The sequence below is a fragment of the Bubalus kerabau genome, chromosome 21, assembly GCF_029407905.1.
Source record: "Bubalus kerabau isolate K-KA32 ecotype Philippines breed swamp buffalo chromosome 21, PCC_UOA_SB_1v2, whole genome shotgun sequence".
Lineage (NCBI taxonomy): Eukaryota > Metazoa > Chordata > Mammalia > Artiodactyla > Bovidae > Bubalus > Bubalus kerabau.
In genome coordinates, this window is record NC_073644.1 from 10,504,275 (window position 1) to 10,521,455 (window position 17,181).

The 17,181-nt window shown below is 43.2% G+C and overlaps 1 protein-coding gene across 2 annotated transcripts in view; it reads left to right on the top strand.

The window, feature by feature from the left end:
* The first annotated feature begins 902 nt into the window (after nt 1–902).
* The window catches only part of CD226 (CD226 molecule), a 79,637-nt gene continuing 63,358 nt past the window's right edge, over nt 903–17,181 (top strand). For both annotated transcript variants that reach the window (XM_055559233.1, XM_055559232.1), the window contains exon 1: nt 903–1,289. The gene's annotated coding sequence lies outside the window, so the exon portion shown is untranslated. The remainder of the gene's footprint in view (nt 1,290–17,181) is intronic.

Sequence of the window (17,181 nt, forward strand, 5' to 3'; positions counted from 1 at the left end):
AGGAAGGGGAATACAAGCCTGTATGAAATATGATTGGTTAAAGCGAAAGAAATAATTACTATGACTACGACTGGTTCCTGTGAAATGTCCGGTCCAAGTTCCAAGTTCTTTGGTGCTTGCAGCAAGTTTCCATATGGCCTATTGTTCAGGCCCAATTTGTTTATCGAGGATGATCCGAGGACGAGGTGGTGCCATTCCACCATCAAGCCAGCCAAGAAGTCCTTTGTCATGGTAATGTTCCACCCTAGTGTTAGTAACTTTCCAAGCCACTTGAGTAGCATAATTACACACAGTGCTATTAATATCATCTGAATAGTTGGACAACCACATACCATGGGGTCCCCAATTGACAATGGTGTGGCTAGCCACTAATATTAGTTTTCCTGATTTGGCTTGACATTTGTCCCAGTGAACAGGAGTATATTTAAAGTTCTTATAAGTAAACCCTTTACATAATGTTCTTTGTTCTTTCCCTAACTCTTTCCCTCAAGTTTCAGTAGTATAAACATGGTTCACAAAGAAAGGGCAGTAAATAATCCAAGCAATGTCCGAAAGTCTTCTTTTGGAGGCAGGACAAAAGCCCAAGTTTGTTGGCTGACGTTTATGCATACTTACCCTGGGCCCAGGCACAAGGGAAGGACTTCATAGCCTAAAGAAATGTTTGTTTTCCCTCCTCCCCAGGGTGTGAGGGCCCCTTCATGTTCCAGGGAGGGGGCATATGGGTGGAGTCATTGGTTGATACCTCCTTTATCCGTCCATTCTATGACCTGCGATAAAGGGGGGTTGGGTAACTAAGCCCAGTAAGTATGATTAGTTAATCTGGAGCCAGGGGATATGCGGGCCAACCAAGCGAGCAAAGCGATAAGAAGGTTTTCAGGACTCCGAGCCATTCCCTGTTGAGAAACCAGATTTTCAGCTTGATTAGTAAGGGTTTTTTCTGTCTCCAAGAGGGGAGGTCATACGGTTGATGTCACCGAGGGCGGTGCTTCCTGGAGATCTTTAGATCTGACATGGCCCAAATTGGAATTTCTTCCTCCTGAGGTTTTTGTTGTTTTGGTCTCCATTTTGAATGCCGGGGGCCCCCTTGGGTCGAATCTTCCTAAGAGGAAGCCATGTGAGTTCATTGGATCTATCTGGGGAAATACAAGCATATCCCTTTCCCTGTAAGATTATTTTCCCAGATTTCCATTGTTTATTGAACCCATCTTGATACCAAATGGGCAGAGGAAGAGAAGTGTCCTTCAATTACTTGAAATGTTTTTCTGCTCTTGTCAAGATATCTCTTTGTGGTAAGTTTAAAAAATTTAAAACAAATAAAACTGTACTAACAATAATTATAGGTTTAGAGAATATCTTATGTTGGAATCTAGTAGAGTCTGCTTTAGAAAGGGAAGATAGCAATGTTCCAGTGTATTCCCCCTTTTTAAATTTTTTTATTTGCAATTTTAGTGTGTGATGTGAATAAGAGCATATAATTCATTTTGCTGAGCAGAATGGAATTTAGTTTAAAAAACTTTATATTCTTTGAGAGACCAGAATGAGGCTTTAGTGTTCTTTAGTGTTCAGATAGTGTCCCCTCTATATAGAAAGCTTCAGCTTGAGGTATTGGCTGTGAGCTGACGATACGGGAAATAATAAATTCAGTATTTTTGAAGGAATTCCATAGCTTGTTAGAAGGATAATGAAACGAAATTTCTCCAAAATAGTCCAGAAGAGCTATTTGGAAATCAATAGAAGTTTGTAAGGCATTCTCGAATTGAGATTTATTGACAGGTATCACAATTTTATGGGGATCAGAGCCAATTAGAATTTTAGTCCTATTTCTTCCATTGATAATGATTAGAGCAATTAAATCAGGTAGGGTGTAAGTGACTTTATTCCTCTAAAATGGGTATAGATCCATTCTATTGGGTGTTCTTTTTGGGCAAGAAGTCCCGTGGGAGAATGAAGAGAGGGGAGTAAAAATAGTTCTAAAGATGAAAAGTGAAAATGAAGTCGCTCAGTCGTGTCTGACTCTTTGCGACCTCATGGACTGTAGCCTATCACACTCCTCCGTCCATGGGATTTTCCAGGCAAGAATGCTGGAGTGGATTGCCATTTCCTTCTCCAGGGGATCTTCCCAACCCAGGAATTAAACCCGGGTCTCCCGCATTGCAGGCAGATGCTTTAAATATAGTCTAATGTGAGTAAGAAATTGCTTTTGTAATTTATTTTGTACCAAATAGAATTCCTCTCATGTCTCCTGAGAAAGTGCTCAGGGGCTGTTTAAATCAGGATCTCCTTTCAAAGTATTAAATAGATTAGTCAGTTGATAATTAGCAATGCCAAGGCAATGGCAACCCACTCCAGTACTCTTGTCTGGAAAATCCCATGGATGGAGGAGCCCAGTAGGCTGCAGTCCATGGGGTCTCTAAGAGTAGGGGTCGCTAAGAGTAGGGCACGACTGAGCGACTTCACTTTCACTTTTCACTTTCATACATTGGAGAAGGAAATGGCAACCCACTCCAGTGTTCTTGCCTGGAGAATCCCAGGGACGGGGGAGCCTGGTGGGCTGCTGTCTATGGGGTCGCACAGAGTGAGACACGACTGAAGTGACTTAGCAGCAGCAACGCTGGATCATGAAAAAAGCAAGAGAATTCCAGAAAAACATCTATTTCTGCTTTATTGACTATGCCAAAGCCTTGGACTGTGTGGATCACAAAAAACTGTGGAAAATTCTGATAGAGATGGGAATACCAGACCACCTGACCTGCCTCCTGAGAAATCTATATGCAGGTCAGGAAGCAACAGTTAGAACTGGACATGGAACAACAGACTGGTTCCGAATAGGAAAAGGAGTACCTCAAGGCTGTATATTGCCACCCTGCTTATTTAACTTATATGCAGAGTACATCATGAGAAACGCTGGGCTGGAAGAAGTACAAGCTGGAATCAAGATTGCCGGGAGAAATATAAATAACCTCAGATATGCAGATGACGCCACCCTTATGGCAGAAAGTGAAGAGGAACTCAAAAGCCTCTTGATGAAAGTGAAAGTGGAGAGTGAAAAAGTTGGCTTAAAGCTCAACATTCAGAAAACGAAGATCATGGCATCCAGTCCCATCACTTCATGGGAAATAGATGGGGAAACAGGGGAAACAGTGTCAGACTTTATTTTTTGGGGCTCCAAAATCACTACAGATGGTGACTGCAGCCATGAAATTAAAAGACACTTACTCCTTGGAAGGAAAGTTATGACCAACCTAGATAGCATATTCAAAAGCAGAGACATTACTTTGCCAACAAAGGTCCATCTAGTCAAGGCTATGGTTTTTCCTGTGGTCATTATGGATGTGAGAGTTGGACTGTGAAGAAGGCTGAGCGCCGAAGAATTGATGCTTTTGAACTGTGGTGTTGGAGAAGACTTTTGAGAGTCCCTTGGACTGCAAGGAGATCCAACCAGTCCATCCTAAAGGAGGTCAGCCCTGGGATTTCTTTGGAAGGAATGATGCTAAAGCTGAAACTGCAGTACTTTGGTCACCTCATGCGAAGAGCTGACTCATTGGAAAAGGCTCTGATGCTGGGAGGGGGCAGGAGGAGAAGGGGATGACAGGGGATGACAGAGGATTAGATGGCTGGATGGCATCACTGACTTGATGGATGTGAGTCTGAGTGAACTGCGGGAGTTGGTGATGGACGGCGAGGCCTGGCGTGCTGCGATTCATGGGGTTGCAAAGAGTTGGACAGGACTGAGCAACTGAACTGAACTGAACTGAACTGAACTGAAAGAGGGTCTAATCCAATTTATATCATCTAAGAGTTTCTGAAAATTTAAGGTTGATAGTTTATTAGTACAAATCTGAGTTAGTTGGGGAGTAATACATTGTCTATTAACAACAAATCCTAAGTAATGATAAGGTGTAGAGGTTTGAATTTTTTCAGGGGCAATGATTAATCCAGAGGTTTTTTAGGCATTGTTGAGCTATATCAAACATATGTATGAGTTTCTAAAACGGATGGAGCCAAAAACAATATATCATCCATATAATGGATAACAAGAAAGTCAGGAAATTGTTTTCTCACAGGCTCAAGGGCTTCAGCTACTTAGTACTGACGCACAGTGGGAGAATTCATCATTCCTTGAGGCAATAGAGCCCATTGGTATCGTTTATGAGGCCCGATATGATTAGGGTAAGGGGGAGAGAAAGCGAATCTCTCTCTGTCCAAAGCAGGTAGAGGTATATTAAAAGAGCAATCTTGCAAATCAATAATAATAATGCGCCAATTTTGAGGAATAGTGGTAGGTGATGGGATTCCTGATTGTAATGCACCCATAGGTTTCATAGATGCATTAACTTTTCTGAGGTTTTTTAAGAGATGCCATTTGTTAGATTTTCTTTTTATAACAAAAATAAGAGAGTTCCAAGGACAGCAAGAGTCCTCGATATGTTTCAGTTCTAATTGTGTGTCTATAAGTTCTTTAGCAGCCTGTAGTTTCCCTTTCATAAGGGGCCACTGCTCTGTCCAAATGGGCTTGTCGTTTTTCCAAGTTATTTTAATAATTGTATTATTTGTTAAATGAGCAGTGGCCCCTAGGAAAAATGTGGAATGTATATCTGAGTTTGCCATAGAATAAGTAAATCCCTTCCTGTTGAATTAAGGGGTGCATCTATCACATAAGGTTTTAATGTTGCAGGTTGGCCTTCTGGTCCCTCACATGGGTAGATTTGAACACTTTGATAAACTTCTTATACTTTGGTTTGAGAAATTCCTGCAATTTGGCAAGAGATTTTCTTGTATAGGCCAGTATTTGAGCCATAAATGTTTGGATATAATAGTAATATCAGAGCCAGTATCGAGGAGACCAGAAAATCTTTTACCATTAATTTTGATATATATATTTTGTCGGGCATATTCAGATACCAGCGATGTCATAAAGATTGTTTTTGATCTGTTCTGCTGAATCCGCCTGTCCATACATCATTAGAGGAGTTAATAGAAATGTAGGATAGGAGAGGGTGTGGAGAAAAGGGAGCCCTCTTACACTGTTGGTGGGAATGCAAACTAGTACAGCCACTATGGAGAACAGTGTGGAGATTCCTTAAAAAACTGGAAATAGAACTGCCTTATGATCCAGCAATCCCACTGCTGGGCATACACACTGAGGAAACCAGAAGGGAAAGAGACACGTGTACCCCAATGGTCATCGCAGCACTGTTTATAATTGCCAGGACATGGAAGCAACCTAGATGTCCATCAGCAGATGAATGGATAAGAAAGCTGTGGTACATATACACAATGGAGTATTACTCAGCCATTAAAAAGAGTACATTTGAATCAGTTCTAATGAGGTGGATGAAACTGGAGCCTATTATACAGAATGAAGTAAGCCAGAAAGAAAAACACCAATACAGTATACTAACGCATATATATGGAATTTAGAAAGATGGTAACAATAACCCTGTGTACGAGACAGCAAAAGAGACACTGATGTATAGAACAGTCTTATGGACTCTGTGGGAGAGGGAGAGGGTGGGAAGATTTGGGAGAATGGCATTGAAACATGTAAAATATCATGTATGAAACGAGTTGCCAGTCCAGGTTCAAAGCACGATACTGGATACTTGGGGCTGGTGCACTGGGACGACCCAGAGGGATGGTATGGGGAGGGAGGAGGGAGGAGGGTTCAGGATGGGGAACACATGTATACCTGTGGCGAATTCATTTTGATATTTGACAAAACTAATACAATTTTGTAAAGTTTAAAAATAAAATAAAATTAAAACAACAAAAAAAAGAAATGTAGGATAAAAGAAATAATAAAGCAATTTTGTCCCCTCTTTTGAATTGCCATGAAATCTTAGATGACATCATAATTTGAATTTCTTCTTTATAATCTGAATCGATTACTCCAGGGTGAACAGTAATTCCTTTAGAAGTCAAACTAGTTCTGCCGAGTAAAAGACCCAAAGTGTGTGGGGGCAGACTTTTGGAGGTTTTTTTTATTAGCTTTCTTTGGGCAATCCCTTTTTAAATAGTTCTCATCCCTGCATATAAAACATCCCTCATTTCCCTTTTTAAAGCAAGCAGCAATTGTCTCAGCTAGCATTTGCATTTTTTGAGTTTCTGATCCTAGATTTCGACAAACATTTAAATAATCAATAATAGTCCCTGTCTCACGAATTGGGGCTATAGCCTTTTGACATTCCTGATTTGCATTTTCATAAGCAAGTAATTTCTCTAGTTGCCTTTTAGCTTCTTCTCCGATTACAGTATGGGAAATAGCAGTTTCTAATCTAGCTAAAAAATCAGCATAAGTTTCATTAGGTCCTTGCAATATTTTATTGTAGCTACCTGTAGGTTCCCCTTGAGGAGTAATTCTATCCCACGCTTCAAGGGCCACTGTTTTTAATTGTTCATGCAACAAAGGAGGGCACTGTGTTTGAGCTTCTATAGCGTCAAATTGTCCGGTGCCAGTTAACATTTCAAAAGTTATTTGGTTTTGGGGAGCGCTAGCTCAAGCGTTTTTGTTAGCATGATCTCTGGCTATATCTTGAAACCACATTGTCCATTGAAGATATTCTCCTGGTTTAAGGAGAGCTTTTTATTAAAGTTCACCAATCATAGGGAATAAAGGTTTCAATAGAAGACACCATAGCATTTAGAATTTCTCTAGTAAAAGGTGAATGTGGGCCATACATAGTTACAGCCTTTTTTATTTGTTGCATGTGAAAAATGTTAATATCTTCATATTAAGGTATTATTTGCCCTCGAGTGTTAGCATTTCTTAAAACTGGGAAGGCGGAAAAACCATGGGCTTCAGAGTCTTGTGATTGCAAAGCCAGCAATTCAGAGAGCCTCTGTCATGAAGGAGAGTGAGTAGGTAGCAATTTTTTGCAAATATGAGATTGTGCTAAGGACTTATTATTATCCAGGAAAGTATTCCCAGTTTTGGTGTCAAAAAGTATCTCAGGAGAGTCGTTGTCAGAATCATTAGGTTCTAGAAAAAGAGAGACTTTTGGATTCGTGCCTGTTGGCAGAGAAGGAGCATTTGGAGCAGCCGGGGCAGGGCTTGTAGAAAAATTCGGAAATATTTTATGTTGTTCTAATTGGTCCTTTTGTAAAGTTTCATCATCTAATTCATGTTCATGTAATAAGCATTCTGTCTGTTGTCGAATATCAGGAGGGCTAGAATTGCCTTGAAATGGCAGAATTACAGCTTTAATGAGAGCCCACAGGGGCCAGAAATCAACTGGAATATTTTTTCCCCATCTGGCGGCTTATTCAACATTCTTTTTGACCCAGTGCCAAATTTCTAAATCAAAACTGCCTTCATCAGGGAACCAGGGATTATGGTCAACTATTGTTTGAGGGCAAGCCTCTACTCATTAGTGCGAAACCGAAAGTCCCTGAACTTTAAACAAATGATTAAGTAAAGTAGAAAAGTGAGGGGGCTTTCCAGCCATTTGACCCATGTCCTTGTACTTACCAGCCTCAATAGGCCCTGAGTCACTCCGTCCGAAGTGCCGCGTGTACCAGGCCCCTGTTCTGGGCGCCACTTGTTGGGGTCCTTTAATGGACCGGAACCTGGTGGTCCAGAGTTGACGATAAGAAAGTGAAAGAAGGAAAGAGGCTAATATTCCTTGGGTTACACAGCTGGCCTTTGCGCTCCAGGGAATCAGCCAGAAATAGAGAGATTGAGAGAAAGAGAGAAAAGGATAGGGGGACCCAAGTCTCTGGTGGAACAAGGGTGCTTTTTTGAATTCTGTGTGAGTATATATACCATATTATAAGGTAGCTTCTTCAGATAAAGATCAAAAGACCAGACTTTACAAGTTACCAAGGAATCAAGGAGCAATAGAGGCCATAATGCCAAAAGGCAATCCATATCAAAAGAGGATCATAGATAATCCCTTTCATCATATGGAAGCATCCCATCTCTATGATCTCAGTCCTGGGAGTGGCTTGCCACTCCTCTTGCTCCTGACAGGAACTGATAAGGAACAGAGGGCTCAAGAGAGATAGGAAACAGCACACAGGAATCCTACATTCCATGATAGGTAGCCTTTCCCTTCTCCAGGGGATCTTCCCAACTGAGGGATGGAACCCAGATCTCCCGCATTGCAGGTGGATTCTTTATCAGCTGAGCCACAGGGAAGCCTAAGAACACTGGGGTGGGTAGCCTATCCCTCCTCCAGCAGATCTTCCAGACCCAGGAATGGAACTGGGGTCTTCTGCATTGCAGGCATGACATGCAAAAATTAGTTGGTCCTTGTTTTCATTTATTACAACTGATGAGATTAAATAGATTTTTACATTTTTCAGTCTGTAGTCCTTCTGGTGTGAATTGATGTTCAGCATCCATTGCCTGTTTTATATTGGGACATTTGTGGGATTTTTTTGGTCACTCATATTTAAGTACTTTGCACTTAGAAAATATCCTCTGTCACATCCCTCTCCTAATTGTTCCACCTTTGGCTTTACTAGCGTGTTGTTGTTGTTATGTTAGTCACTCAGTCGTGTCCGACTCTTTGTGACCCCACAGACTGTAGCCCGACAGGCTTCTCTGTCCATGGAATTCTCCAGGCAAGAATACTGGAATGGATTGCCATTCCCTTCTCCAGAGGAACTTCCCAACCCAGGGATTGAACCCTGGTCTCCTGCCTCACAGGCAGATTCTTTACCATTTGAGCTACAGGGAAGTGTAATTTTTGCCAAGTCAGAGTTTTAAGTTTTTATGTAGGAAAAACTGTCACATTTTCCCTGGCTTTGGCATTATGTGTGTGTATTGTTTAGTTGCTGTCAATATATATATTGTTTAATTGCCAAGTCATATCTGATTCTTTTGCAACTCCATTAACTATAGCCCACCAGGCTCTTCTGTGCATGGGATTATCCCAGGCAAGAATACTGGAGTGGGTAGCCATTTCCTTCTCCAGGGGATCTTCCCAACCCATGGATCAAACCCACATTTCTTGCATTGGCAAGTGAATTCTCTACCACTGAGCCTCCAGGGAAGCCATATATATATATATATTAATATTTGTATCTTAATATATTTTACATATATACATATTATATATGTATGAAATCTCAAAACCAAAATTCTGTCTTCACTCTCAGGCTAATAAAACTTTTTCTCCCATTTTTAGAATGTGTTCCCTATTCAAATTATCAATATATTTGAAGTGTCAGCTGCTCTGATAGCTGAGTGCACAGATCAGGGTTCTTAGTCCTAACTTTCCAAAATGCTTCCGTCTTGAGTCGAGAAGGAAACAACTTGAAAGGACAGGGGACGCGGAACAGGCCACAGAGTGAATGGGGTGAGTTGCGGGGAGCCGGCTCCATGCCGCTGTACTGGCCACAGTCCCCCAGGACCGCCCCCCGTGGGCCTGGAAGACACCCTTGCAGCTGTCGCTTGGCACCGGCCCCGCCACCGCCTGCATGGGGACAGCCAGCTCCCCGCTGCCGGCAGAGCCTGTGCGCTGCTGCCCAGGGCACGGCTGGGGCTGCAGCCCTGCGGCCCTCAGGGGCCCTGGGGCCGTGCTGATACCCTGCTTTGAATCCTCAAGCTTTGGAGTCCGATTCTGATGAAATAAATGTATGGGCGGAGCCTATGTCTGCATCCGGAGGCAAGCTGTGTGGGCCCTCAGGTGGGCGTGGCGGGGCAGTCCTACTGCCTGGGGGTGGCAGACGTCCTTGGGCAGGGGTGGCAGCCAACTTTTCAGCTTTTCCCAGTAGCTAGGCACTTTCTCTAACACCGGACGGTAGACAAGGCATTCCTCCCCGCCCGGCCCCGCCCCACCCCGTGCGGAAATCTCACAGTTGTCATGTGCTGAAAATCTGCTGTTCTGTTTTCTTAAAACCCAAATGTGCTTAGTCACTCAGTCGTGTCTGACTCTTTGTGATTCCATGGACTGTAGCCTGCCAGGCACCTCTGTCCATGGGATTCTCCAGGCAAGAATACTGGAGTGGGTTGCCATGCCCTCCTGCAGGGGATCTCCCCAACCCAGGGACTGAACCTAGGTCTCCCACATTGCAGGCAGATTCTTTCGTCTGAGCCACCTGGGAAAAGTGAAAGTGAAAGTCGCTTAGTCGTGTACGACTCTTTGTGACCCTATAGACTATACAGTCCATGGAATTCTCCAGGCCAGAATACTGGAGTGGGTAGCCTTTCCCTTCTCCAGGGGATCTTCCCAACCCTGGGATTGAACCCAGGTCTCCCACATTGCAGGCAGATTCTTTTACCACCTGAGCCACACCAAGGAAGCAAACCCCAATTAATTCTGGGTTTATTGAAAAGAGGCTGACAACCTGACCTGCAGAGCCACCATCCGCTGTCTACTCATTTCTAAAAAATCATTTCCCCTGTGACCTAGCTACATTTTATTTGATGCAACTTAATTATGAGAACGGAGAAGGCGACAGCACCCCACTCCAGTACTCTTGCCTGGAAAATCCCATGGACGGGGGAGCCTGGTGGGCTGCAGTCCATGGGGTCGCGAAGAGTCGGACATGATTGAGCGACTTCCCTTTTACTTTTCACTTTCATGCATTGGAGAAGGAAATGGCAACCCACTCCAGTGTTCTTGCCTGGAGAATCCCAGGGATGGGGGAGCCTGGTGGGCTGCCGTCTGTGGGGTCACACAGAGTCGGACACGACTGAAGTGACTTAGTAGTAGTAGTAGTAGTTATTATGAGAAAGGGCTTCCCTGGTGGCTCAGTGGTAAAGAATCCTCCCACAATGCAGGAGACCTGGGTTCAACCCCTGGGTTGGGAAGATCCCCTGGAGGAGGACATGGTGATCCACTTCGGTATTCTAGACTGGAGAGTCCCCAGGGACAGAGGAGCCTGGTGGGCTACAGTCCATAGGGTCGCACAGAGTCAGACACGACTGAGTGACTAACACTTTCACTTTACTTTTCAATTACGAGAAAACATTTTACACGTATGTGGACCATCTACCCAATCCTGACCAACTGAAACATTGGGTGTCATAGGAAATGAGATGTTAGCATTGAAAGGATGGTGAGCCATTTGTCTAAGACAAAGAAAGCCCCTTTAGTGAGGTAAGAGAGTATTCCACATCCCACGGGTGCTGGGAGCATCCAGGAGGGCAGGGCCCCCTCCTCCTACATGAGGCCTTGTCCCTTTGCCCAGCATCCTTCTGCAGGAGATGGAAGGGCTTCTTACTCGAGCTGAGCTTCAGCCACAGAGCAGCTTACTTCTTTCACTCGCTCCCTCGTTAACCAGAGGGAACTCGGATGAAACAGTTGTAGGCTGGCTTCCTGCAGGGTTTGCTGCTTGTTATGACTTCAAGCCTGATGGAGGCAGAATGGCGATGCCTGTGTAGGTATCCTTGCTATTTCTCGGCTGAAGGAATGTAGCAGAACCCCCTCCTGTCCCAAGAGAGGGACATTTCTTTTGCAGTTGTTGGACAGGATCCTGGTTTCTATTCAGAGCTGCTCTCTGGGCCGCATGAGATCACTAGACCATCTTCATTTTTCAGGTTAGCAGCACCTTTAGGCCTGGTGAGTGAAGTGAAGTGAAAGTCGCTCAGTCATGTCTGACTCTTTGTGACCCCATGGACAGGGGGTTGCAAAGAGTCAGACACAACTGAGTGATAATACCACCTCCTCCACCGGAAGTGGGAGGAGGGTGTTGGTGTAAGGAGGCATCGAGGGCAGGCCCCACACATCTTCTTGGCTGCACTATCTGCCAGCATCCCACACTCAGCACTGTGTCACAGACACTAGGAGGTGCCTGTGGAGGAGGTCATGAGTGTTCTTTTCCGAACAGCTGAACTGAATCTCAACCCCTGAACTTCTCTAGTTCTTCAGGTCTGCCTCTAAATTCGCAATTCTAATAGAGGAAAAACCTTTTCACATTGTTGCTTTATCATGCATTTTAATATCTGGTAGTTCACGGTGACCTCACACCATTTTTCTTCTTATTAAAAGTGCACTTAGCTCTTAGGCATTTAAACAAAGCTCTTACTCACCAAGAAATGTTTGTTATATGAACATCCATACACACCAACCACACCGAGTGCTGACGGAAAGTACCCCGACTGCCTCCCATGGCCTTTGCCATCTCATGAGTCAGCGAGGCTTTCACAGTCTCTCCCAGCCCGACCTGCTCAAGAATATAAAAGATTTTAAAATTCCAGATAAATTGAAACATTTCTGATATATTTTCCCAAGATTGGTTCTTGCCATGGAGGAACATAGGATGCTACCTTAATTTATTCAAGACTTATATGTTATTTCCTTCAATAGAATTCACAGATTTTGTATAATTACTACAGATTCTTGAGGAACATTCATATATATTCATACATACATATGTATATGCATAGACTTGCATATATATGTTCATTTTGCTGCTCTTTTGATATGATATAAAGTAAAGCTGATGAGCTTTATGAAATCTTTGCTAGATGTATCATTTATTCTTTTCTCAGTTCCTTTTTTTTGTTTGATTTCTGTGGTGTTCTCCACATACATTGTTGATCATCTGCAAATAATAGTGTATTTAAAATAATACAACATTTACAATTTTATATTCTTTTTTTAAAAACTTAGAACATCAGTGAAAACTTCCAGAGCAGTGCCAAATAGTGGCATTTGATAGTACTCATCCTCATCTTGGGAATTTAATTATGATCCTTCTATGTCTTACCATCAAGTTCACCATGTGTTTCTAATCAGTTTTCTTTATTATGCTAATCATATTCCAAAATCATTCTGAGTTTTTATCAGGAAAAGATGTGCCTTTTGGGCATTTGCTGGATTCAGTTCAGTAGCGCAGTAGTGTCTGACTCTTTGCGACCCCATGAAGCGAAGCACGCCAGGCCTCCCTGTCCATCACCAACTCCTGGAGTTCACTCAGACTCACATCCATCAAGTCAATGATGCCATCCAACCATCTCATCCTCTGTCATCCCCTTCTCCTCCTGCCCCCAATCTCTCCCAGCATCAGAGTCTTTTCCAATGAGTCAACTCTTCGCATGAGGTGGCCAAAGTACTGGAGTTTCAGCTTTAGCATCAGTCCTTCCAATGAACATCCAGGGCTGATCTCCTTTAGGATGGACTCCTTTTGGATCTCCTTGCAGTCCAAGGGACTCTCAAGAATCTTCTCCAACACCACAGTTCAAAAGCATCAATTCTTCTGTGCTCAGCTTTCTTCACAGTCCAACTCTCGCATTCATACATTACCACTGGAAAAACTGTAGCCTTGACTATGTAGACAGACCTTCGTTGGCAAAGTAATGTCTCTACTTTTCAATATGCTATCTAGGTCGGTCATAACTTTTCTTCCAAGGAGTAAGTGTCTTTTAATTTCATGGCTGCAGTCACCATCTGCAGTGATTTTGGAGCCCCAAAATATAAAGTCTGACACTGTTTCCACTGTTTCCCCATCTATTTCCCATGAAGTGATGGGACCAGATGCCATGATCTTCGTTTTCTGAACTCTCCACTTTCACTTTCATCAAGAGGCTTTTTAGTTCCTCTTCACTTTCTGCCATAAGGGTGGCGTCATCTGCATATCTGAGGTTATTGATATTTCTCCCAGCAATATTGATTCCAGCTTGTGCTTCTTCCACCCAGCATTTCTCATGATGTACTCTGCATAGAAGTTAAATAAGCAGGGTGGCAATATACAGCCTTGACATACTCCTTTTCCTATTTGGAACCAGTCTGTTGTTCCATGTCCAGTTCTAACTGTTGCTTCCTGACCTGCATAGAGGTTTCTCAACAGGCAGTCAGGTGGTCTGGTATTCCCATCTCTTTCAGAATTTCCCACAGTTTCTTGTGAGCTACACAGTCCAAGGCTTTGGCATAGTCAATAAAGCAGAAATAGATGTTTTTCTGGAACCCTCTTGCTTTTTCCATGATCCAGCAGATGTTGGCAATTTGATCTCTTGTTCCTATGCCTTTTCTAAAACCAGCTTGAACATCTGGAAGTTCACGGTTCATGTATTGCTGAAGCCTGGCTTGGAGAATTTTGAGCATTACTTTACTAGCGTGTGAGATGAGTGCAATTGTGTGGTAGTTTGAGCATTCTTTGGCATTGCTTTTCTTTGGAATTGGAATGAAAACTGACCTTTTCCAGTCCTGTGGCCACTGCTGAGTTTTCCAAATTTGCTGGCATATTGAGTGCAGCACTTTCACAGCATCATCTTTCAGGATTTGAAATAGCTCCACTGGAATTCCATCACCTCCACTAGCTTTGTTCATAGTGATGCTTTCTAAGGCCCATTTGACTTCACATTCCAGGATGTCTGGCTCTATGTAAGTGATCACACCATCGTGATTATCTTGGTCGTGAGGATCTTTTTTGTATAGTTCTTCTGTGTATTCTTGCCACCTCTTCTTAATATCTTCTGCTTCTGTTAGGTCCATACCATTTCTGTCCTTTATCGAGCCCATCTTTGCATGAAATGTTCCCTTGGTATCTCTGATTTTCTTGAAGAGATCTCTAGTCTTTCCCATTCTGTTGTTTTCCTCTATTTCTTTGCATTGATCACTGAGGAAGGCTTTCTTATCCCTTCTTGCTATTCTTTGGAACTCTGCATTCAGATGCTTATATCTTTCCTTTGCTCCTTTGCTTTTGGCTTCTCTTCTTTTCACAGCTATTTGTAAGGCCTCCCCAGACAGCCATTTTGCTTTTTTGCATTTCTTTTCCATGGGGATGGTCTTGCTCCATGGGGATGGTCTCCTGTACAATGTCACGAACTTCTGTCCATAGTTCATCAGGCACTCTATCTATCAGATCTAGGCCCTTAAATCTATTTCTCACTTCTACTGTATAATCATAAGGGATTTGATTTAGGTCATACCTGAATGGTCTAGTGGTTTTCCCTACTTTCTTCAATTTCAGTCTGAATTTGGCAATAAGGAGTTCATGATCTGAGCCACAGTCAGCTCCTGGTCTTGTTTTTGCTGACTGTATAGAGCTTCTCCATCTTTGGCTGCAAAGAATATAGTCAATCTGATTTCGTTGTTGACCATCTGTTGATGTCCATGTGTAGAGTCTTCTCTTGTGTTGTTGGAAGAGGGTGTTTGCTATGACCAGGGTGTTCTCTTGGCAAAATTCTATTAACCTTTGCCCTGCTTCATTCTGTATTCCAAGGCCAAATTTGCATGTTATTCCAGGTGTTTCTTGACTTCCTACTTCTGCATTCCAGTCCCCTATAATGAAAAGGACATCTTTTTTGGGTGTTAATTCTAAAAGGTCTTGTAGGTCTTCATAGAACCGTTCGACTTCAGCTTCTTCAGCATTACTGGTTGGGGCATAGACTTGGATTACTGTGATATTGAATGGTTTGCCTTGGAAACGAACAGAGATCATTCCATCGTTTTTGAGCTTGCATCCAAGTATTGCATTTCAGACTCTTTTGTTGACCATGATGGCTACTCCATTTCTTCTGAGGGATTCCTGCCCACAGTAGTAGATATAATGGTCATCTGAGTTGAACACATGTATACCTGTGGTGGATTCATTTTGATATTTGGCAAAACTAATACAGTTATGTAAAGTCTAAAAATAAAATAAAATTTAAAAAAAATAAATAAAAACAAACAACAGAAAAAAAAAAAAACAAAAAAAAAACTCACCCATTCCAGTCCATCTTAGTTCGCCGATTCCTAGAATGTCGACGTTCACTCTTGCCATCTCCTGTTTGACCACTTCCAATTTGCCTTGATTCATGGACCCAACATTCCAGGTTCCTATACAATATTGCTCTTTACAGCATCAGACCTTGCTTCTATCACCAGTCACATCCACAACTGGGTATTGTTTGTGCTTTGGCTCCATCCCTTCATTCTTTCTGGAGTTATTTCTCCACTGATCTCCAGTAGCATATCGGGCACCTACCGACCTAGGGAGTTCCTCTTTCAGTATCCTATCATTTTGCCTTTTGATACTGTTCATGGGGTTCTCAAGGCAAGAATACTGAAGTGGTTTGCCATTTCCTTCTCCAGTGGACCACATTCTGTCAGACCTCTCCACCTCTCTGTCAGACCTCTCCAAGATGACCCGGCCGTCTTGGGTGGCCCCACAGGGCATGGTTTAGTTTCACTGAGTTAGACAAGACTGTGGTCCTAGTGTGATTAGATTGACTAGTTTTCTGTGATTATGGTTTCAGTGTGTCTGCCCTCTGATGCCCTCTGATGCCCTCTTGCAACGCCTACCTTCTTACTTGGGTTTCTCTTTCCTTGGATGTGGGGTATCTCTTCATGGCTGCTCCAGCAAAGTGCAGCTGCTGCTCCTTACCTTGGACGAGGGGTATCTCCCCACCACCACCCCTCCCAACCTTGAGGCGTTTTCTCATGTTAACCATAATTTTCATTATTTATTGAGAACCCAAAACATTTGTCCCATGGTTTCTCTTGCTTTCTGTGTTTAGTTCATTGCTTCCTCATGGTCCCATTCTTCTAGTACCCGTATCCCGAGACACTAGAGACTGGTCCAGATGCAGGTTCCATCACTGGTGGGAGTTCTTCCCAAGTGGTGCTGTATTTCCTTCTGCCACATCACGTCAGGAGTCCCTTCCTATCTGGGTGGACCATTTTAGTGAGATTAGGGTTGATCAGGGAGAAGGCAATGGCACCCTACTCCAGTACTCTTGCCTGGAGAATCCCATGGATGGAGGAGCCTGGTAAGCTGTGGTCCATGGGGTCGGGAAGAGTCTGACACGACTGAGCGACTTTGCTTTCACTTTTCACTTTCACGCAATGGAGAAGGAAATTGCAACCCACTGCAGTATTCTTGCCTGGAGAATCCCAGGGACGGTGGAGCCTGGTGGGCTGCTGTCTATGGGGTCGCAGAGTCGGACATGACTGAAGTGACTTAGCAGCAGCAGCAGGGTTGATCAGAGGGCTCAGGTGTTGTCAGTCAAGAGTATATGTCGTTATAAAACCCCCACTCACCTTTTGCCTAATGGCTTTAGCATCTAGTGACAATTGTCTCAAGCTATTACTTTAATAGGTGTTGAAAAGCAGTGATTTGAAAAGATCTATTATTGTTTTTTCCACTCAGTAGCTGAATTTTTCTTCAGAGAGAAATGTAGGTCACTCTGAAATGCAATTTGTATAGCAAAGGCATTTGTTCAAACTTACTACTTGTTAGAACAACAAGTCAGTGCCCTGACCACCTTTGAGGAGGAAGGAGGTGGCAGGTGAGATAGTGCTCTAT